Source organism: Lissotriton helveticus, chromosome 5_1 (assembly GCF_964261635.1).
Source record: "Lissotriton helveticus chromosome 5_1, aLisHel1.1, whole genome shotgun sequence".
In the NCBI taxonomy this organism is placed as follows: Eukaryota; Metazoa; Chordata; class Amphibia; order Caudata; family Salamandridae; genus Lissotriton; species Lissotriton helveticus.
Window position 1 is genome coordinate 1,376,345,053 of NC_136065.1, and position 20,286 is coordinate 1,376,365,338.

The window sequence follows — 20,286 nt, forward strand, 5'->3', positions numbered from 1 at the left end:
TCCATGTTACTCTATGGAGCAAGATAGCCTTTCAGCAGTGAGCACATAACATGGCTGCAGCCCACTACCAGAGCATACTACCTGCACTAGTACATGCTCTACCTTATCCATACACAGCACCCTGCCCAGGGGGGTACCTTGAGCCTTCCATAGGGGTGACTGATGTGCACAGACAGGGAAGGGTTAGGCCTAGCCAGTGGGGACACTGGCCAGGCTGACATGGCAGTCACTGACTGCACACAGGCTCTGCGCTGGCAGGCCTGAGTCACCATTTTAAAGCTACTCATGTGGGTGGCGCAATCTGCGCTGCAGGCCCACTAGTAGCATTTGTCATCACCAGCCCTGGCACACACAGTGCACTTTACTAGGGACTTCGGGGTGATACAAATATGCCAATCAATATTACAATTTACAGAGGGAGCACTCACACTCTGACACTGATCAGCAGTGGCAGAGTGTCCAAAGCATCTCAATCGGCAAAAACGAAATCCAGCCCAGCATCAAAACACATGAGTCAGAGGCAAAAAGATGGGGGAAGAACCACGCCAAAAGGTGTCAGGTCTAACACCATATCTTTCAGGGAGGAAGGCTGCCAGCTTCATGGTCGTCTGCCAAAGTTGTAGTTTTGCCCCAAAAAAATAAAGATCCAAGAGAACCCGGGTCCTATCGACCTATTACATTGATAAATGGAGATTCCAAAATATACTTTAAATTATTAGCAAATCGACTGGCACCGATTTTCCATAAGATCGTATCCGGACGCCAGCACGGGTTTATTCCCGGGAGATCTACAATCGATCACGTTCAAAGGGTAATTTCCCTTTTTGATTTTACTAAGGTGACAGGAGACCCTATGGTGCTTATATTACTCGATGCTGAAAAAGCCTTCTATAGGGTCTCCTGGGACTACCGGTGGGCCACAATGGCATATAGTGGGATTACTCAGAGATGTATTAAAGCTATACAAATGCTATATGTAGATCCGATAGTACCCCATTTATTGATATACTGGCTATCAAATAAAATAATCATAAAAAGGGGGACAAGGCAGGGCTGTCCGTGTTCTCCTCTCCTATTTGCACTCTACACCGAACCGTTCATCCGCAGGCTAGATAAAAATAGATTAATTCCACCAATATTGGCATGAGAATATGAGACCAAAACACTAGCCTACGCTGATGATATCGCGTTAGTCACTAGTGATCCTATTTCCGCAATTGATGCGATAGAAGAGGAGGCACTGATCTTCGGAGCAGTCTCTGGCTATAAATTAAATCAAAGCAAAACGCAGATCATTCTTAATGATCAAATCAAGATGAGGGATGTTAGAGTTACAGACAAAGCCACCTATCTAGGGGTCAGTATATCGGTGAAGGTGGATAGTTTAGTTGGCAATAATGTGGAACCCTTGATCCAACAAACAAAAAAAGAAGTAGTCCGTCTAAATAATCAACATTTAACAATAGGTGGGAGATGTAACACGATTAAAATGCCTTACCTTCCTATATTTCTATATTTTTTTAAGACTATTTGTCTGGAATTTCAACTTCAATTGTTCAGATCTATAGAATCCATGTTTACTAGATTTATCTGGGGGTATATGAAGCCTCGTAGGGCTTTGAGATTTCTTTCACTACCCAAGGATAGAGGGGGATTGGCACTGCCTAACTTCAAGTTGTATTACTGGGCTACAGTATTAAGATACTGTTCAATACTTATATCTCCTGGGCCTAGCAGCAATAATATACCTACCCCACAGAAATTAATATTCGGAAGAGGCACAGAAGGCTGCCTCTGGTGACATATTAACGATAGCTGCTTTAAGAAAGTGACATTTAAGACTATTTATGGTATATACAAGGTTTGGGGTAATGCTCGTAAATTAATCGGACGTGGACGCTATTCACATTATACGGCTCTATTTAATAATGATGATCTTCCAGAGATATTTGGGGACAGGTGTATGGACCGTTGGATGGATACAGGCAGGGATTTCACAGTTGGGCTTCTTTAATACAATAAACGGATTGAAGACCTTTGAGGAACTACGTAATGAATTTGATCTTAGCCATAGGGATTTTTTAAAATTCTTACAGGTTAGAGACTTCTTGACAAAGAAAGGGGGGGGTAGGGTAAAATTCCAAGTGATTCAAATTATAGACAATATACATAAAAATCTATTTTAGCTATTGGGGGGGGGGGGGTCTATGAATCCTTGAATTCTTTATGTCCCTGGGGAATCTATGAATCCTTGAATTCTTTATGTCCCGATGTTATGGAGAAACAGGTAGCTAGGTGGCAGGCTAAACTGGCTGTATTGCCCCAAACTCCTTTGCGATCCTTTGATTTGTCACAGACTTGCTTTATGTCAGTTAAATTACAAGCCCAATATTATAAGACCTTCTTCTCATTGTATTACACCTCGAATAGGATAGCAAAATGGGGGACCGGAAAGGGTACAACGTGTCCAAGATGCTTATTCTTTGATGCTGATAGTGTGCAAATATTTGCCTCTTGCAATGTATTAACGAGCTTAATAAGTGAAATTTCCGACTTTTTATCAGAAATCTTAGGAACAGCGGTTAACATCTCAACCGAGGAAATATTGCTGGGGACAGCGGATTGTAACCGTCCAAACTATATGCAAGGACTGATTTTTGTGGCCATGGCCGTTCTTAGGCTATGCATAGCCTCAGCCTGGCTAGGGGTGGGGTGTGGCTTATGTGTAAAGAAAAACCTAATAAAAATATATATTTTTTAAAAAGAGCGATTCCATTTTGGTTTTGGAATAGCTATTAGCTTCGATAAAGCCTTCTATATCAGTGTGGGCCACACTGGAGAGGAGTGTAGTGCTGATTAGGAAGTGGACCAAATTAACATATGATTTATGTGTGGCTGAGTAGAAGGAAGAGTCAGTAGATGAGGGGTGTAGTGTCTTCCACACATCCACCAAACCCATGTTAGTGAACCATGCTCTGTCTTTCTTTCTCCCTCAATGGACAACTTTAGGTACCCTCAAATTATCAATTCTCCCTCTTCTGTTATAATGTGGTTACACTTCTCTTCTTCGATGTACCCAAGGAAACATAATACGTGGGGAAACTATTTTTGAGCACATGCGGAACCCGTCTTTCCTAAGCAGGTGTGTCTCTTGTGAAAGGCTTATATCACAATGTATTTACTTGTACATATGGAATACCAACCATTTTGCCAGAGCATTAAGGCCTTTGGCTTTAAAGCGACTATACTCAGTGTCCTGGTGTCCAAAAACCAAGTCTGCAGCCACCATCTGCTGCACATGGTTGAAGGCTGTGCAAGGCAGGGGTGACCAAAGGGGTTGAGGGCTGGTCTTGGCCAAAGGTCAGGAACTTCAGCAACCCCCTGCTGCACACAGATTGATGGCCGTGCGAAGCAGGTGATTGTAGTTAAACCTTAAATATGATTTTTTTTTTAAACAAAATTTACTGGGAAAAACAAACTGACATTTCAGTAGTTGTTGATAAAAGATAAAAACGAATGTTTAGGAAACAAACAAGTAATGAAATGCACCAGTTCTAGTTTTCTGAGCGAACTATAATTTGCACCGCCACCAGGCATTGCTTATGACTGCACATATTATATTACTCATGGCTTTAAATGGGATTAATGACATCTCAAATGATATCATACAGTCATTGTGACAGCGTCCTATAGGGTTTGTGGACTTGAAGTAATTTAACAAGCTACACCTGTGTTAATGTTTCTACCACCAATGAAGTAATAATGGACATAACATTCGACCACATGCTGGACTCTCAGCATATCTGTTCAGTCACCCACATTTGGTTGACGTTGCCCTCTTTTTACTGGTATTCACCTACATAACAAACAAATGCATCTATAGACTTTACAGGGGGTCATCCCCCATATCTAAACCTTGAACATGCTACAAAAAATTGTTTGGACACTATTCACCTTATCAGGACTTAAAGACTTTATATGACTCGCAATTTCAGCCAAGAGGTTGACAGGTATGCATTTGCTGCTGAAAAGACATCTTCTGGCAGGCCTATGGAGAACCCTCCGTAGTCTGGAACAATACACTATATACATTCCTGAGATGGATACAAAGACATACAACCTTAGAGCCATGCTAACAAAATCATTCTAAGTGAGACACTCCTACATTCTACTTATTCAAAAATCTGCAAGGCCTCATAATGAGGCCTGGGTGGAACTCAGAGTTACAAAAAAGCTCAGCCACATTCCATGGAATTCTGTGAATGGGCAGAAATAGGCATGTCGCACTGTGATTGAGCACCGGGAGCTTGCTCCGCTCTGAAAAATCAGTGCGAACGGCACCATGATGCGTGTCTGAGTGCGCAGCTTCTCGAGTTTTTGCAGCGGCTTAAGTAGATTGTCTACTTGAGTGGCAGCTTTATGACCAGAACGGTTGCAATCGCCACCACTGGAGGAATCTGGCCGGGTGCCCTCCTAGCGACCAGGATTAACAATAGGTTATGCCAATTCTCGCTTACGCTCGCCAACTTAAAGTGTTCGAGCTGCGCACAAGCAAACGCGGCGGTTGGCAGAATTTGGCTGAAACTATGTTTATTTCATTTTTTTTTACAGAGTTTTATATAGCGCAAACTTGACCCGAATTGGGTATCGGACCGTTTTACAGAGCACCAGTTGCATTACATGAGGACACATTCAATTTTATTTTGGTTAGGCACGGGGAGATTAAGTGATTTGCTCAGAATCACAGGATGTCCAGCGCCACTGCCAAGACTCGAACCCAGTTCCCCAGATTCGAAGCCGACCGCCCTAGCCGTTAGGCCAACTCCTCTCTCCTTGTGTTACAATCATAACAAGAAGTGGCCACAATTCTGCCAGTTCCGATGGCAGAGTGAAATATATCGCCCACACCTTCTCAAAATCTTATGCAAAATTCTGGGAATAAACATCCACACCTTACAAATGTCCCTATAACGTAGAATTTGCCAACAGCACCGCGTGGCAACTATTTGATACTGGAATGTGCCCAGATATTCATAGATGATAATCAACAGAAGCATTGGCCATTGTATCAGATTTTTTGCTACTAGTTTTAACTTTAAACCACACCTACTTAGAAGCATAACACATCAGGTGCATTCAGTTTTGACTTGGTTGAACATGGAGGAAACTTTAGTGATTTGGAAACAGTGCACCATATAACTTTCAACATGCACAACCACACTTGCCTCTAGGGCTTACGCTATTTCTATTCTATGTACCCAATTGTCTACTCGCAATAACTCAATGCAAGTGTGCATATAAATATGATGCAATCAGTGATATCATCAATGTCTTCAGTGAGGTCATCAATGATTTCAAGTAACATCTCATTTGTGATGCAACATGCAAGGTCATAACCAGAACATGGAAGGGAAGCAAGTAATAGGAAGCAAGTAATAGGAAGCGAAGTAAAATAAATGAAGGGGGGGACAAGAGACAGATTTTTTTCAAGCAGGACGCACGGATTCTCGAACTGCCCCTCGCCCTCATGCCACACTTGCTGTGTAGTTCGAGCCTGTGCCTGCTCACCCTGCAGCTCTTCGGGCTGCTGCGGTGCGACATTGTTCTGCACTCAGCAGCCCAAAGGTTGCTGGATTGTTGCTGGTGCCTGCCTGTTTGAATCTATGTGACCATGCTCGCGGTAAGCCACTAGGCCCAGGTCAGAACGCCATCAGTAACCATGCGCACACCGCACACTGTTAACAGGGACTCCTGCGACTTGGGAGGACAGGCAGATTTAGTTAATTTTTTATACTGTTCCATAGAGGCTGCGGTGCATTTACTGTAGAGCAGGACTCCCTGGCCACTGTGTTCTTACACCCTGGGGAGCCAGAGGGTTTGAATGCGCAGGAGCTTTTAGAGTATTATAATGCATCGGCAGCTTCCTTTCCAGGAGGCGCAAGTGAAAAGGAGGTAAGCGTGCAGGGGGCATTGGTTGGTAAATAATGGACTCCTATGTTTGAATGGTTGTTTTGAGAAGGATATTCCAAGCAGTGCCCAATCTTCCCGCTTAGGCTGCCGTGGATGATGTATTAACTCTATGTTTGTTCCTGCCTGGCAGTATGCATCCGATCTGAACTTTAAAGTAATGGACTATCAGGGAAGTGACCAGAGAGCAATTTCGGCCACCCTTTGTTACGAGGAACCGGTGGAGGTTGCTATGGTTTAGTCCATAGGTCTAAGCGTCTCCTGGAGACTTACAACACATTTAGACCCACCGTTCTTGTAGCAGTTGGCCGCATACCAAATGTTGGACTGCATAAATGTTATAGGTGGCTCAAATGAAGAAACAATTGTCTCGTATAATATGCTTTTAGATAATGTGTTGGACTACATATATGTGAATCTTAATAATCATGTGGTGCGGAGAAAAGGTCAGGATAAGCTGAAGGGTGATTCAACTCTACCTTCCAGTACTTGAAATCCCATCTGAGGTAGGTAACTAGACAACATAGGCTAGGGTCCAATCAACGCTCTAGTGAAGAATTTAAGCTTTTAAATAGTCAGTATAGTCAATTAGTTAGAGGGAAAAAACTGCCTTTCGTCATAAGCATTGGAGCGAAATGTTAAGAGGTTATTCAGTCGGGGGACCAAAGAGAAATCTGGCATAAAAGTGATTAAATCTAGTAACGCGCACAAGGGGATGCTTACATGTATGTTCGCCGGGGATACTTGGGTATCGTACTTGTGAGGATCTACTTGGGTCCCCGCCAATGCAGACCAATTTAGAGTGGTACCCCTTCGTGTGAATGGAGTACGAGTGGTTCTCAGCCAAACAAGTCAAGCTGAAAATTGATCACCTAAAGCTAACTAAGGCTGCAGTGCTGGATAATATCCCAGGGGATTTAATTAAGGTAAATAGCTATTGGCGTGCAAGCATTGATGGGCATCTCTTTGGCTGGACAGTCACAATGAGGATCTATCCTCCATCACGGAAAGGCTCTGCCGTGAAAACCCAGCTGAAAGCACGGAATGGCAAATTACTCTCACAATATAGACAGACTAGTCTCCAGGATGTTTCTGAGAAGGCCTTTGCAAAAATCATACTGACTCATTTGGAGGAATGGGCCCAAGAAAACAAGCTCATACCTACGGAGCATGGGGTTCCCGTGGTGGCCAATCTGTAGATCACTGCTTTTTAGGAAATCTTTTGCACTAAATCAGAGGCTGTGCTGCTGGTTTAAAGATTTACATAGGGGTGATAAGCTGACAAGATGGCGTGCACCACCTCTGCAGTAAGGTCAAAGGAGCCTTCATTGCCCAGCTCAATCTTCAGCCATGAAGGTGGCGGTTCTGCAGGTTGGATTCCAGAACCTGCTCATAACCTTGCGAGAGGATGTCAACCTTGAGTGAAAGCCAAAGAGTAAGGCACAGGAATAGGCGAAGCAGATCAGAGCACCACATCCTCTAAGGCAAGACCATCACTATTAACACCAAATTTTGTGAGGGAATATGTAATGAAGATGGATATCCCACCTCTGGGGGAGTGCATCATTCACGAATCTCCAGCACAGAACTGCAGGCAGTGAGTGTTTTTAGAAGTGGCAACGAGATCCACTGAAGGATTGCCATACAATGTAAATACAGACTGAACCGATTAAGGTGAAGATGCCACTCGTGATCGGCAAAGGTGCAGACTGGTCTCATCGCCCTGACCGTTCTGTGAGCCACTATCTGGTTCTCAACTATCCGAAAATCATGAGCTTGGTCCCAGGACCACAGCCTCAACACATCTAAGCACAGGGGATGTGAGCCCACATACATAACCCTGTTTGTTGGTGTACCACATTGTGGCCCTGTTTTCTGTCAGGACAAGAACAGACCAACCATGGATCGTAGGCAGGAACGCTTGGAGGTCGGAGGAGGCAGATCACCCAAGCATCAAGCAGACAGATGTGTAATATCTGTTCTGTGGCAAACCACATGCCTCTGATCCCCAAAGAATTTCGATGTCCACCCCAGCCAAGGGTGTGAATCGATTACCAGAACTGCTGACATAGGGAAGAAGGGCTTCCTGCCCGTAAGGCAGTCTGTCACCAGCCAAAACCACAGACCTCGAACCGCTTCCTGGGAAATCAGTTCTCTGCTTGTTAGGACTTCAATGCTGTCCCAGTGAGAACAAAGAACCCCCTCCAAGTATGGGGGACCAGCAGAATGCAAGAAGCTAGCAAGCCAAAAAGATGGAGGATTGTCAGAAGCAGATCTCCCTCCCGAGCATCAGGATCACAATCTAAATATCCTTAACTATTGACGGGAGAGGTGTGAAGGTATTGAGGAAATGTGTTCAGCTCTGCTTCGATGAAAAGGAGATGCCTAGAGGGCTAGAGTTGCAATTTGGGGGTGGGGGTTGACGTTGAAGAAAGCGTGGCATGCAAGTGGTCCAACACAGGCTGTGGTTTTCCTGCCAATAGCAGCCAGAGGTCAAGGCATGGTAATACAGAGATCCCCAACCTGCAAACCTCTGACGTCAACTTTGTGAAGACTCGCTGGGATGAAGCTAACCCAAACAAAGAACAGTGAATTGATAATGGATGGAGCCTCGTAAAAACAGCACGTACCTCTCGTGGGACTGAAGGATCGGTATAGGAAAATACACATCCATCAAGTCAAGGGACACCTTCCAGTCCCCCAGAGCTAGAAGGAGAAGAGCAATGGAAAGCATCTTGAATTTCTCCATGAAGATAAAGACATTCAGAATGTGAAGGCGCAGAAAGTAAGGGTGCAGAATGGGGACGGATGTCACTATTTCGCTTGGGAAAAAGAAAATAACAGCAGTGGCATCCCTGCCTGATGTTATTCCCTGGAATCAATTGTACAGCCCCTTTGCTCAACAAAGCAAGAACCCCTGCACCAGAATGCGGGGATGGTTGTCAGAGGAAAGGGAGGAGGAAAGTCATAAAAGGAAAGGGTGTAGACTTGTTAGCAAATTAGCAGGGTCAAATGATCCATAGTGATAGACTGCCAGTGTGGTAATTTAAAGGGCACCCTCCCCGCTACAGGTCACATTTGCTCCCCAAAGGGGGAGTTAAGTGGTTTTGGGAGAGAAGGAAATAGACTGTTACTTCTACCGTCAAGGGCCTTCGGAACCAGTACGTCACGTATAGCTCTGAAAAACCTCATTGAGCTGCTAGTAAGGCAGAAAAGTCAGGCCAAAGGAATATCCCTTGAACTTGTGGTACTGTCGGTGAAATTGGGGAACAAGGACTGAGCCACAGCCTGAACTTATTTATATTACTCTAGTGCTGAATCTGACTTCTCATCAAAGCGGAGAACTCCAAAGGGCATGACCATAATAATGACTAGAACATCACCCAAAAAGACGGTGGAATGCCTCCAGGTATGGTGGTGAATGGCTATGGAAGAGCCAATGGATTGTGCCATGGAATCCTCCAGCCTATGAAAGAGAATCTGTTGAGCACTTTCTTGTTCAGAACACCAAACTGATTCAAGTTGGTCAGGAAGGTGGTAGGAAAGGTTTAGAATGACCATCTGTGCCATTTATTAAAAGGCAGGGTAGTAACGGGCCAGAAAGCAAGTCAGATTTATGGAACAAAGGGAAAGACTCACATTGCCTCAATTCTCTTTGACTCCATATCTGTATGAGTAGAGGGGAAGAGTCAGGGTTCGGTTTCAAGAAAGAGAAACCAAAAACAACAAGGCTCTCCGAAGGGGGCGGAGCAGTCAAGAACTTGGGGTCCCCAGAAGCCAGATGATAGAAGGGTCCGACCTGGTAGTTCATTATGGCTTCTGCAGCAAGCTTGCTCCGGGTGACGAAGCTAAAATCCATGAAAGTGGAGAAATAATTCTGTGGCAGAAGACACTGGCTGCATAATTTTTGTAGGGTTAGCTTTGTTCTCCTTCACAGACAATAGCAATTCAATGACCCAGTGGTCTTTCATAGGACAGCCGTGAATGAATCAACTTCCTACATGGGGGACACTCCAAATCCACCTTCGGAGAGGTAGCCAAGTCACCGGCATTCTGAAAGACTAAATAATTGCCACTCTTTGTAACCAGGCGGCTCTTGGAAACCTTAGCAGGAAGAAGATTGATTGGTCGCCTCGCTGCTATCACCATTGTCCTAATAAACAATGTGTGCATCTGCATAGGTTCAGAATCTGAGCCAAACAGTTCCTCAAATCTAAAATAATACTTGTCATGAGGTAGGGTACCAGGGCTCGCAGTCGAGCTAAATTTTACAAGCTCTAGCTGTTTTTAGGTCCTACTCGCCCATCTGGTAGTAGGAAAAGAAACCAACTTTTGTCCTTGGTCTGTGAAAACGGAACAAATGTGACAAGATAACAAGATTTAAAGGCATTTTTATTGCTCACAAAGTTAATGAGCAATAAAGATGCCTTTAAATCTTGTTATCTTGTCACATTTTCTCCGCTTTCAGAGACCGAGGCCAAGTAGGTTGCAGTTAGGTCGAGGAAATTTTTTAAGGTACTAGTCCTATAGGACTAGTACCATTTTTTGATTTTTCGAGCCCTGGGCACTATGGGAGACTGCTCTTCCAACAACTGTTGCGCTCTACTTCTTGATCTGGAAACAATGGTGTTCATCTTCAGGGAAATTTGTAACTTTCTGAAGAGACCAGAAGTACTAGTGATGGGCTGTCCGTCAAGGCCTTCATTGGGGGAAGAAGTTCAGTTAGAGATGAAATGCATCAGGAGAAGGCTAAATGGTTGAAAGATATTGAAGATTTGGAGCTGCTGGTGGAAACCCGAACAAAGGTCGCGACTGCTTCTTTGGGATCGCAGGTTCACCAAAGCTAGCAGAATTGGAGCAGAAGAGGGCCAGCATAGCCTATATGAAAGCTGCAATGTGTGCAGGGTCAGCACCAGAGGCTAAAAATTCTGAAAACAGGTTTTGGGTGTTCTGGCCCTAGGATTGGCACTGCAGCCAAACCCAGCACCGGTTGCTTCTCCTTCAAAACTGGCTCAGAGGCTGTGTTTGATATCAAAAAAATGTAAATTAAGTTGGTACCATTTTTTTATATTTTTAAACTGGCTCCTGGCACGAGGTTGAGACTAGATTTAGAGAATGGAACCTGCCCACTGAAAGACCTACCTCTCAAGCTGGATCAACTTTGTCAAGCTGAAGAGTCCCCTTAGTGGTGCTGTGTGTGTTTCTTTATAAGGGACTTGCTATCGAGGCATCCCACTTCAGAGATTGGCTAGTGGAAGGTAAGCAAGATGAGAACCAGAAGAGGACCTGGATTGGTGATGGGCCGGTCACTTATCACAGGCCAGCTCCATGAAATGCTTCGCCTCCCACTCCCCCCCACACCTTTTCGCATGAGCTGGAGTGATGTTTGGGCCCCTGGAACCACAGGCACATACTGGGAGAATCAGAGTGTCATCTTCTTGTGGCAGTGTCGACACGGCTAAAAACCTGAGGTTTTTAGAGAAGACATCCTGCCAGAACACTACGTAAGACAATCTTGTAGAAAACGTCCAGATTGCTCTCTCTTTGTTCAAGCTGGCACCATTTTCTGCTCCCCTAACTACCAGTCTTCAGAAGCCCCACTCCTCTGGTACTGCACATGTAATGTGGCACAAAAAGTCACGGTTCAACAATGTTGCCACTTTTGTTCAGCTGTCCAAACCCATTTTTGGTCCCACACCTTCCCTCTATGTATTAGCAGGACAGAATGGCGGTGGTGGGTGAGCCACTAAGTACTTGAGCAGGGTTTAGCCTGAAGCCTGGCTCAGTTCGAGGTCCTGTTGAAACCTACAGTCCATAAAGAGCCGAGCTTTCATGTGGCTTACGCCTGCCATCCTCGCTCCACCCAGGATGTGGCATTATGGCTAGAGCTGCCGACTTTGGATCTGGGAATGCGTCTCAGCGTCGGCTCAACATCTTGTGATACTCTGCAAATCACTTCATCTGCCTAAAAATGATTGTGACCTTGTGTAATGTAACTGGGACTCGTGTAAAGTGCTCCAAAATCATCCTGTCGAGTTTGCGCTATATAAAAACTGCAGAAGTAAAAACAAAACTTTAACATAAAAGGAGTGAAAAACAGATAGCCATTTAGTGGCTGATCTGTACTAAGTGAAACCAGAAAACCTGGGATAATTGTGGCTTTCCCGCTTAAATTGTGTCATCTTAGGCAAATATTTTATGTCACCAAAACTCCCTTTTCTTCAAATTCATGTATGAAAGCACTTTCAAATATGTAAGTTCAGAATAGCAGCTGTACAAAAACCTATATTGTTTCATTAATGGACTATAATGTTGCTCTATAACAATCTGAGCCACATACAGGGTTCACATGGCAATTGTCTTGCCACTTGGTTCACTAATTTCACTGTGTCAGTGTAGGGCTGGGGCAGGAATAGTTCTAAGATCATGTTTTAAAACTATCACTTTTAATAAGCGCTTGTCACTGTAGGGGTATAACGTGACCTATTACTGTCAAAGCTTCAACACATTAAATAAATACGTTGTATGTAGCATAATTGAGGTGTTGTTGTTTGTATGAAGTCCATTGCAAACATGTTCAGGGCTCGGCTCGTGCACGGGCTGCGAGAGCCTGATGGCTCGCCCATCTCTACAGATGGGGTAAGGGATCGGGGAGGCAAGAGCCAGAGAGTGCAAGGGGGCACAGAGAAGGATAAATACAAGTGAAAATAGACATGGGAGCAGAGGGGAAAGAGAGGAGGGCGAGATGCCAACGAGTGCGTGTGTAGAGAACAGAGGGTGTGAGGGGGGATCGAGGCGGGAATAGGAGATTAAAGGACCAAACCAAAAGGCGAAGGGATAGATAGGATAAAATGGGTGGGAAATAGGCATGGGTACTAGGAGGGTGGTAGGATAAGGGGGCAGGATGCAGGGGCATTAGAGGTGTTAGTGAGCGATAAAGGGAAGAGCACAGGCGATAGAGAGGGAAGGTGGGAGGACAGGCGGTGGAAGAGGGTGCTAGCTAGAAGGGAGAGTGGGAGGGGATAGAGAGAGGAGGAAAGGTGAGAAGTGGGAGGTGACGAGGAAATGGTGCAGATAAGGTGGGAGGGGCTAGTAAAGCAAAGGCTCGTCCGGGCGATGCAAGGGAGACTGAGGCTGACATGAAAGTGAAAATGAGTGGGAAGCCGTGTGAGGGGGCAGGTGAGGGGGCCGATTATAGAGATTTTTGCGAAGATGTTAGTATTTGTGGGACAAACATGGGTAGAGAAAATGGAGCTGGGATGGGGCAGTGAAGATGAAATGAGGAGCAGTGCGGGAGGGCAGGTGAGGATGTAAGAAAGGGACTGCGCCCAGGATAGACGAGGGTTGGGCATGCAGGTGTCCCTCGGCGGATTAACACACCCTTGTTCTGAACCTCCGAGCACAAAGAGTAATGTGAGCCGGCATAAGTGGGAGGGAGGAAAGCTTCTGAGAGGACAAAAAGGAGGGAACTGGAGGCCCGTCTCTAAGCCGCTGCCAGATGTCTGAGGCAGGGGCTGGAAAAACCGGTCCCAGACTCCCAAGAACTGAACAGAAGCCAAACTCCCTCCGGCACTCCAACTATTCCTGGAGAAATCCGAAAAATGCGCCGTTTTAGGAATCCCTGCCGACACGGGTACCCGCGTCACCCGGAGGGGAGAGGGGTGCAGGCCGCGTGCGCGGAGTGCGTCGGTCTGGAGATGGACGAGAGGATAGGCAGGGAGGGCGGCAGATGGTGGGAGGGGGCAATCCGGAGGTGGGGTGTGAGTGACGGTCAATCACAGAGTGAACAAGTGCGAGCACACGTCACCCGGGTGAGCTCAATTCTGATAGTTGAAAGCTGCTTTCATATTACACCCACAGTCTGTTTTATTTTCATTTATTGCAGGTTTATTATAAACCCTATTCGGGCCAAGTGCTTACACAAAGACAACATTACACATTACATTACACATATTTTTGGCACGGAGAGATCAAATGAGTAGCCCAGAATCACAGGATGGTGAGACAAGGCCGTGGAAGGGGGGCCGATAGATAGATAATGTGAGGGACAGGGCGATAGCTAGAGTGAGGGCGTTAGATAGCTAGAGTGAGGGCGTTAGATAGAGTGAGGGCGATAGATAGAGTGAGGGCGATAGATAGAGTGAGGGTGATAGATAGGGTGATAGATAGAGTGAGGGTGATAGATAGGGTGATAGGTAGAGTGAGGGAGATAGATAGATAGATATATAGATAGAGTGAGGGCGAGGGAGGGAGGGCGATAGATGGAGGGAGGGAGGGCGATAGATAGAGTGATGGTGATAGAGTGAGTGTGATAGATAGAGGGAGGGCGATAGATAGAGTGAGGGTGATAGATAGGGTGATAGATAGAGTGAGGGTGATAGATAGGGTGATAGAGTGAGGGTGATAGATAGATAGATATATAGATAGAGTGAGGGCGATGGAGGGAGGGAGGGCGATAGATGGAGGGAGGGAGGGCGATAGATGGAGGGAGGGAGGGCGATAGATGGAGGGAGGGAGGGCGATAGATGGAGGGAGGGAGGGCGATAGATAGAGGGAGGGAGGGCGATAGATAGAGGGAGGGAGGGCGATAGAGGGAGGGAGGGCGATAGATAGAGTGATGGTGATAGAGTGAGTGATGGTGATAGAGTGAGTGATGGTGATAGAGTGAGTGATGGTGATAGAGTGAGTGTGATAGATAGAGGGAGGGCGATAGAGGGAGGGCGATAGAGGGAGGGCGATAGAGGGAGGGCGATAGAGGGAGGGCGATAGAGGGAGGGCGATAGAGGGAGGGCGATAGAGGGAGGGCGATAGAGGGAGGGCGATAGAGGGAGGGCGATAGAGGGAGGGCGATAGAGGGAGGGCGATAGAGGGAGGGCGATAGAGGGAGGGCGATAGAGGGAGGGAGGGCGATAGAGGGAGGGAGGGCGATAGAGGGAGGGAGGGCGATAGAGGGAGGGAGGGCGATAGAGGGAGGGAGGGCGATAGAGGGAGGGAGGGCGATAGAGGGAGGGAGGGCGATAGAGGGAGGGAGGGCGATAGAGGGAGGGCGATAGAGGGAGGGAGGGCGATAGAAGGATAGAGTGAGTGAGGGCGATAGATAGATTGAGCGAGGGTGATAGATAGAGGGAGGGAGGGGATAGATAGATAGATAGAGGGAGGGTGATAGATAGATCGAGTGAGGGCGATAGACAGATAGATTGAGTGAGGGCGATAGATAGAGAGGTACTTCCATGATTTACTCTGTTATTTGGTAAACACCCCCTACAGAAATTAATAATGAAAAAAAGAGAACACTAGCATTCTACAGCATGCACAAGATCACTCAGTGAAATCAGCAGTGACGTGCTTCTAGAAAGCTCCCCACAATTATTAGAGTTTTTTTTAAAGGTTTATAACTAGAGATTTATACAAATGCAAAGAAAGCAGGTTAATAAAAATCGAATAAAATACTGGTGGTTGTGAGTGGGAAGCGGTATAGAAACGAGGGAGCAAGAAAGCAAATAGTCTCCCACGAAGTGCTGAAATAAAAATGCAACAGTTAATATTGCTGCATAACTAAATACTTATAAGGTCCCAAATGCGAGACCTATTGGCTATGCCAATGCTTGTTAGGTCTTTTGTCCTGGTTTGGGCAACATACTAGCATGAAATGGGTGTGTTGTGTCGTGTGGAAGACATTTGTAACATAGCGACACTTTATCGTATGAATGTGGGACATGCGCCTAAATGCGTGTGGGCATTTAGAATGTTGATAATACTTCTAATGCCAACGCGGAGTATGAAGGATGTCTGTCAGCAAGAGTGGCATCATGTTTATGCATACCAGCTAGTTCTTCCGTTCCTTAAGGGCTATTTTTCAAACGTTTAGCAATAAAACCTCAAATTATCAACTTCACGGTCTCTGTGCTGCATCGCTCTTGATTATCATGCATGTTCTGTAACAATATCCACCTTGGAACATCGCACAGACTGTCATTGGTATGGCTTTGTAGCACTTTCTGGACCCCGAATGTAATTTGCCAGATAGTTCTCATGGTTTCCATTGCAGACTGGAGTCTGACTTCAGTGAGTCAATAATTTGCTATCAGTAAAGGGAATCGGAATGTGTGTACCTGAGGTAGGGGAAAGTGTCACCTTTGAGTTGTGAGTGAAAGTTCTTTGTGTTTGATGTGTTAACGCTTTCTAGACCAAGGCAGAAGTGAAAGAAAGCCTGCAAGGCAGTCAGTGGTAATGAGTGATGTTGAATTGTGTAAAAGCCAATTAGAGGCACAGTTGGGTCGTGTGAGATGTATGTTCAATAGTCCGTTGTGCGCAGTGTTAATTTGAGCCGGAGACTGTATAGTGGGGGGAGGGAGGAGGCACCTTCACTCATTTTTGGGGACCGGGTCCAGCCCTTTTTTCCCCTCAAAGATTTTGAATCAAAGTAAAAAAGAAAAGGATTAAACGGGAGAAGGAGGAGGAAGAGAAGGACGAACAAACATTGACGAAGAAAGCAAAGATTTTAAAAAGCTGTAACAGTGATATTAAGAGGCAGAGGGTGTTTGTGGTGGACTAAAGAAGCATAAGTTGGGAGCCGGGCTTCTGAGCAAAAAGTTAGTCCTGGCACTTTCTTTTTTTTTTTTATTTTTACAAACTAAGCACTGAATATTGTGCATCTCAGAGGAGAGTGCTGCTGTGAACACACTTTCTTCTCCTAAAATAGAGCCACTGAACTGTGTATTGGACAATGCGCTTAACAGGGAATGCCTGTTTGAGGGAGTCTTTCGAGAAACTCGGGGAAGTCGAGGACTGATAGTTATTGCTGCAGGAGGTAACATTTACATCAGCAGAAAATGGAAGTATTACTACTTTATGGCTAGAGAAAACAAGAAATACAAAAGTGTGCCATTATCGACAAGCCGGTTAGAACAACGCCACACTTTTAATGTGTTAGCGCTATTAAATTGTTCTGTTATTCACCCACATTTTTACTAATACTGCCATCTTGTGTCCCTTGGCTGTATTTTTTCGGCTGAAACGATTACGGATACCGTATAGCTTACGGATTCATGTCCTCTGGAGAGCTATACTAGAATTGTGCTGTAGCATATGCGTCACATCCTAAGTCTAAAAAGAAATATCAAAGATGCAAGGATACGGGAGTAGGTGGGAGCTGTGCAAGCCAAGCAATGTTTCAGTAAAAACACAAATGCATCTGGGAAACATGCAGGAAGTGGGATAAGGGAGGGGGTGACAAATGGTTAGCAATTTTGCGGCCGCTTTGATGTTCTCAGTGGCCGCGCGGCTCACTGAGAACATCAAAGAGGCCGAGAAAGTGCTCCCAAAGGCTGCAGGCGGACAAATGATGCGCGCGCCCGGCGCACATGCACTGTACCCGATCCGCCTGCAGACTTTGGGAGCACTTTTGAAAGCCCCTACTAAATATCTCGCCAAAGCAGCGCTAATGCGATGGCTTTGGCGAGACCTAAAAACAGAAGTGGGGGGAGACTATATTCAAGTTGGGCAGTATGCAAGTCATACCATGGCGCGCAACATCGCATGTGGCATCACAACCCATGACCTCACAGGAAGTGAAATCACAATTAGTGACATAAGAAAGACGTTATCAGAAATGTAATAGCTGTAACAAATTCATTAGCTCAGCATCACGTAATCGTTTTTTTACTTTAACCTTTATTGACCAACTCACTGAGTGCAAAACTAACAATCACGTCTCCATCACAAGAATAGAAGGCATCGGCATTCGCACTCACGATTCATGAAGGAGACAAATGCTTCGCGCTTGAATCACCGGTAAGCTCGGTCAACATAGAACACCGCTCTTAACAAAATGTAGACGTGTAAGAACGACACAAATAGATTTAGTGGTTTAAAGCTTTTTTTCGTAAGGCCCGCGTTGGTGTAACAGCCTAGAGTGTAAGATCAAATGCACGCCATTACGGGGTGAAATTAACCACACGGAGCCCACTAGTTTAATTCACGCGCACAATACTAAGATTATCACATGTAAGTGTTCCACTTTCATGAACACTTGCGTATTACGTTTTTGCACCCAATCACAGAACGCTGAGCACAGAGTCACAGAACGACGAACACCATTTATTTTATTAACCACGAGTAACAAGGTGGTGGCAATAGTTCGGGAGGAAAGCCCTATAATTGAGTGAATATGTTATATTGATTTGTTTTAGATACTCCCCTGATGCAGGCAATCACCGAAATGCATAGGGAGGAGATAATGTCGTCAAAGCGATTGATGTAAAAACAACGCATTGCGTGATTTGGAGTTTCATTCCCAATAATCAGGGAACATATGAGTGAAACAAACACATTAAAGGATTAAACAACACACATGAAGATTTGAAAATAACTTTTATTTGAATTTGGCTGTAGAATCAGCACACTAACTTGTGGCCAGGGAGACACCCCATGGATGTGGGGTTGCCACCAAGGTATAAGATCTTAAGACCTCACACACATGTTTAGTAGTTCTATCATGAGTACATTTAAGCACATTATGAGATTTAACCAATTAGATTTTGTGCGTTGTGCCAAAAAAGTGACGCAACCCCTACGCAAAATCTAGTCCTCAATTGACACATATTTTAACCTCTGCCACATAGAAGCTGGCAATAAGGAGAAAAGTGACAGTAAATCTGTTGCGCTAAATTTGTTGCAAAGTCTGCATTTTAAAATATTTTATGGGGTTAAGGCACCTGCTGCAGAGATCTTTGTGTGAATTTTAAGATAACTCTGGAGGTGTAGGAAAATGGTTCTATATATACTGTACTAAAGTAAGGTACAGTGTGTATAGAGTCCCCAGTCCCCAGAGGTTTGGCAGAGGCTAACGTTAGATATAACCTTACTTTCTAAAGTGGTAGCTTGGTCAAGCAGTAAGGCAGTATCAGAGGACAGTGTAAAGCATTTGTTGTACACACTCAGTCAGCAAATGGTCTCATACACTCAAGAACTGAACTCTAGGCCATTGGTTTTGTATCAAAAGAAATAGTTGTTTTATTTTAAAACCAAAAAGGTATCAAAATATACCTTATCAGGATGAGTTACTTTAGTTAAAAACTTTTCAAATAGGCAATAGACTTTTTGAATGCAATAGTTACAGTTTGTTGCACTAGGCAACACAATTTCAAACACAATGCAACATTGAGCTCAATGGGGATTTCTGGTTAAATGCAATTAGTTACTTTGTAGATTACTTTTCTAACCACAGGACTGGATCCTAGATTCAGTCCCGGGACATGAGCTGTAAACAGTTAAGTAAAAGCGTTTTGGTTACAGTAGTGATTTATAAGGAATATTATTGTATTTTAAAAGTTGACAGAAACTTTTTCAGTTGAAATTACCAATGTTATCCTATGGAAGGAAATTCAAGTTGCAGGTAAAGTATGTTCACATTACTTTTGTAATCCAGTGCTGGACTCCTAGGTTCAGCACTTGGACCTCTATCTAAAACAGGTAGGTAATTACGTTTTGGTAGTTGGTACGATTTTTAAAGAATATTTGTAGTTCGCAAAAACCAACAAGAAATTTCACAGAAAAACAGTCAATGGTTTCCTATGGAAGAAAATTCAGGTTACTGGTAATTGCGATTAAAATTACTTTTCAGGGTTTGTGCTGGGCTAAAAGGTGCAGCACTGAGGTCTCTCCTGTTAACAGGTGAGTAAGTCGGAATTCGTTGGTCGGCTGATTTTAGGTGAAAATTTTAAAGTTCCAAAACTCCACACTTAGAAGAATTTCCAAGTGAAACCAGTCAATGCTAGCATATGGAAGAAAAGTGAGTTATCGTCTTCGAGGTGAGTACTCGACTGGCAGAGTTAAGGTTCTGGGCCTAGACTCAGGGGTCTTCCAGGGTCAGGTAGGTACAGTTGGTACACCCTCAGTGGCACAGGGGTAGCCGGGTGCAGAAGTAGTTAGGCCCAATGTTTTCCAATGAGGGGCAGGGGGCCTTTGGTTGGTGGCTGCTGGCTAGCAGGCCACGCGGCTGTGGGAGCTGGGATCCTGGTCACTTGCTCAGAGCAAATGGGGAAGTAGGATAGGACAAAGATTGCACTGTCAGAGACACTGGGGCGGCTGGGTGCAGGGTGCTTTTGAGCCGTAGGGTGCTCAATGTTATTCAATGGAGATCTTGAAAAGGAAACAAAGGCTGCAGGCCCGGGGACGGTGGATCTTCTGGAGCGACCGACACTTTGAGGAGTAAGTTGGTATCTTGGAGGGTAGGTAGGCACCCCGGAGTTGGGTACAGGAGGCCAGGGGGCGCCGGGTGCAGGGGTGTCTTTGGACGTTGGGAAATCTTACCCTCTG

General features: G+C 45.1%; 1 protein-coding gene across 2 annotated transcripts in view; it reads right to left on the minus strand.

The window, feature by feature from the left end:
• TEAD3 (TEA domain transcription factor 3) overlaps positions 1 to 20,286 on the minus strand; it is a 375,738-nt gene that overhangs the window by 162,353 nt on the left and 193,099 nt on the right. The gene's annotated exons all lie outside the window — the stretch shown is intronic.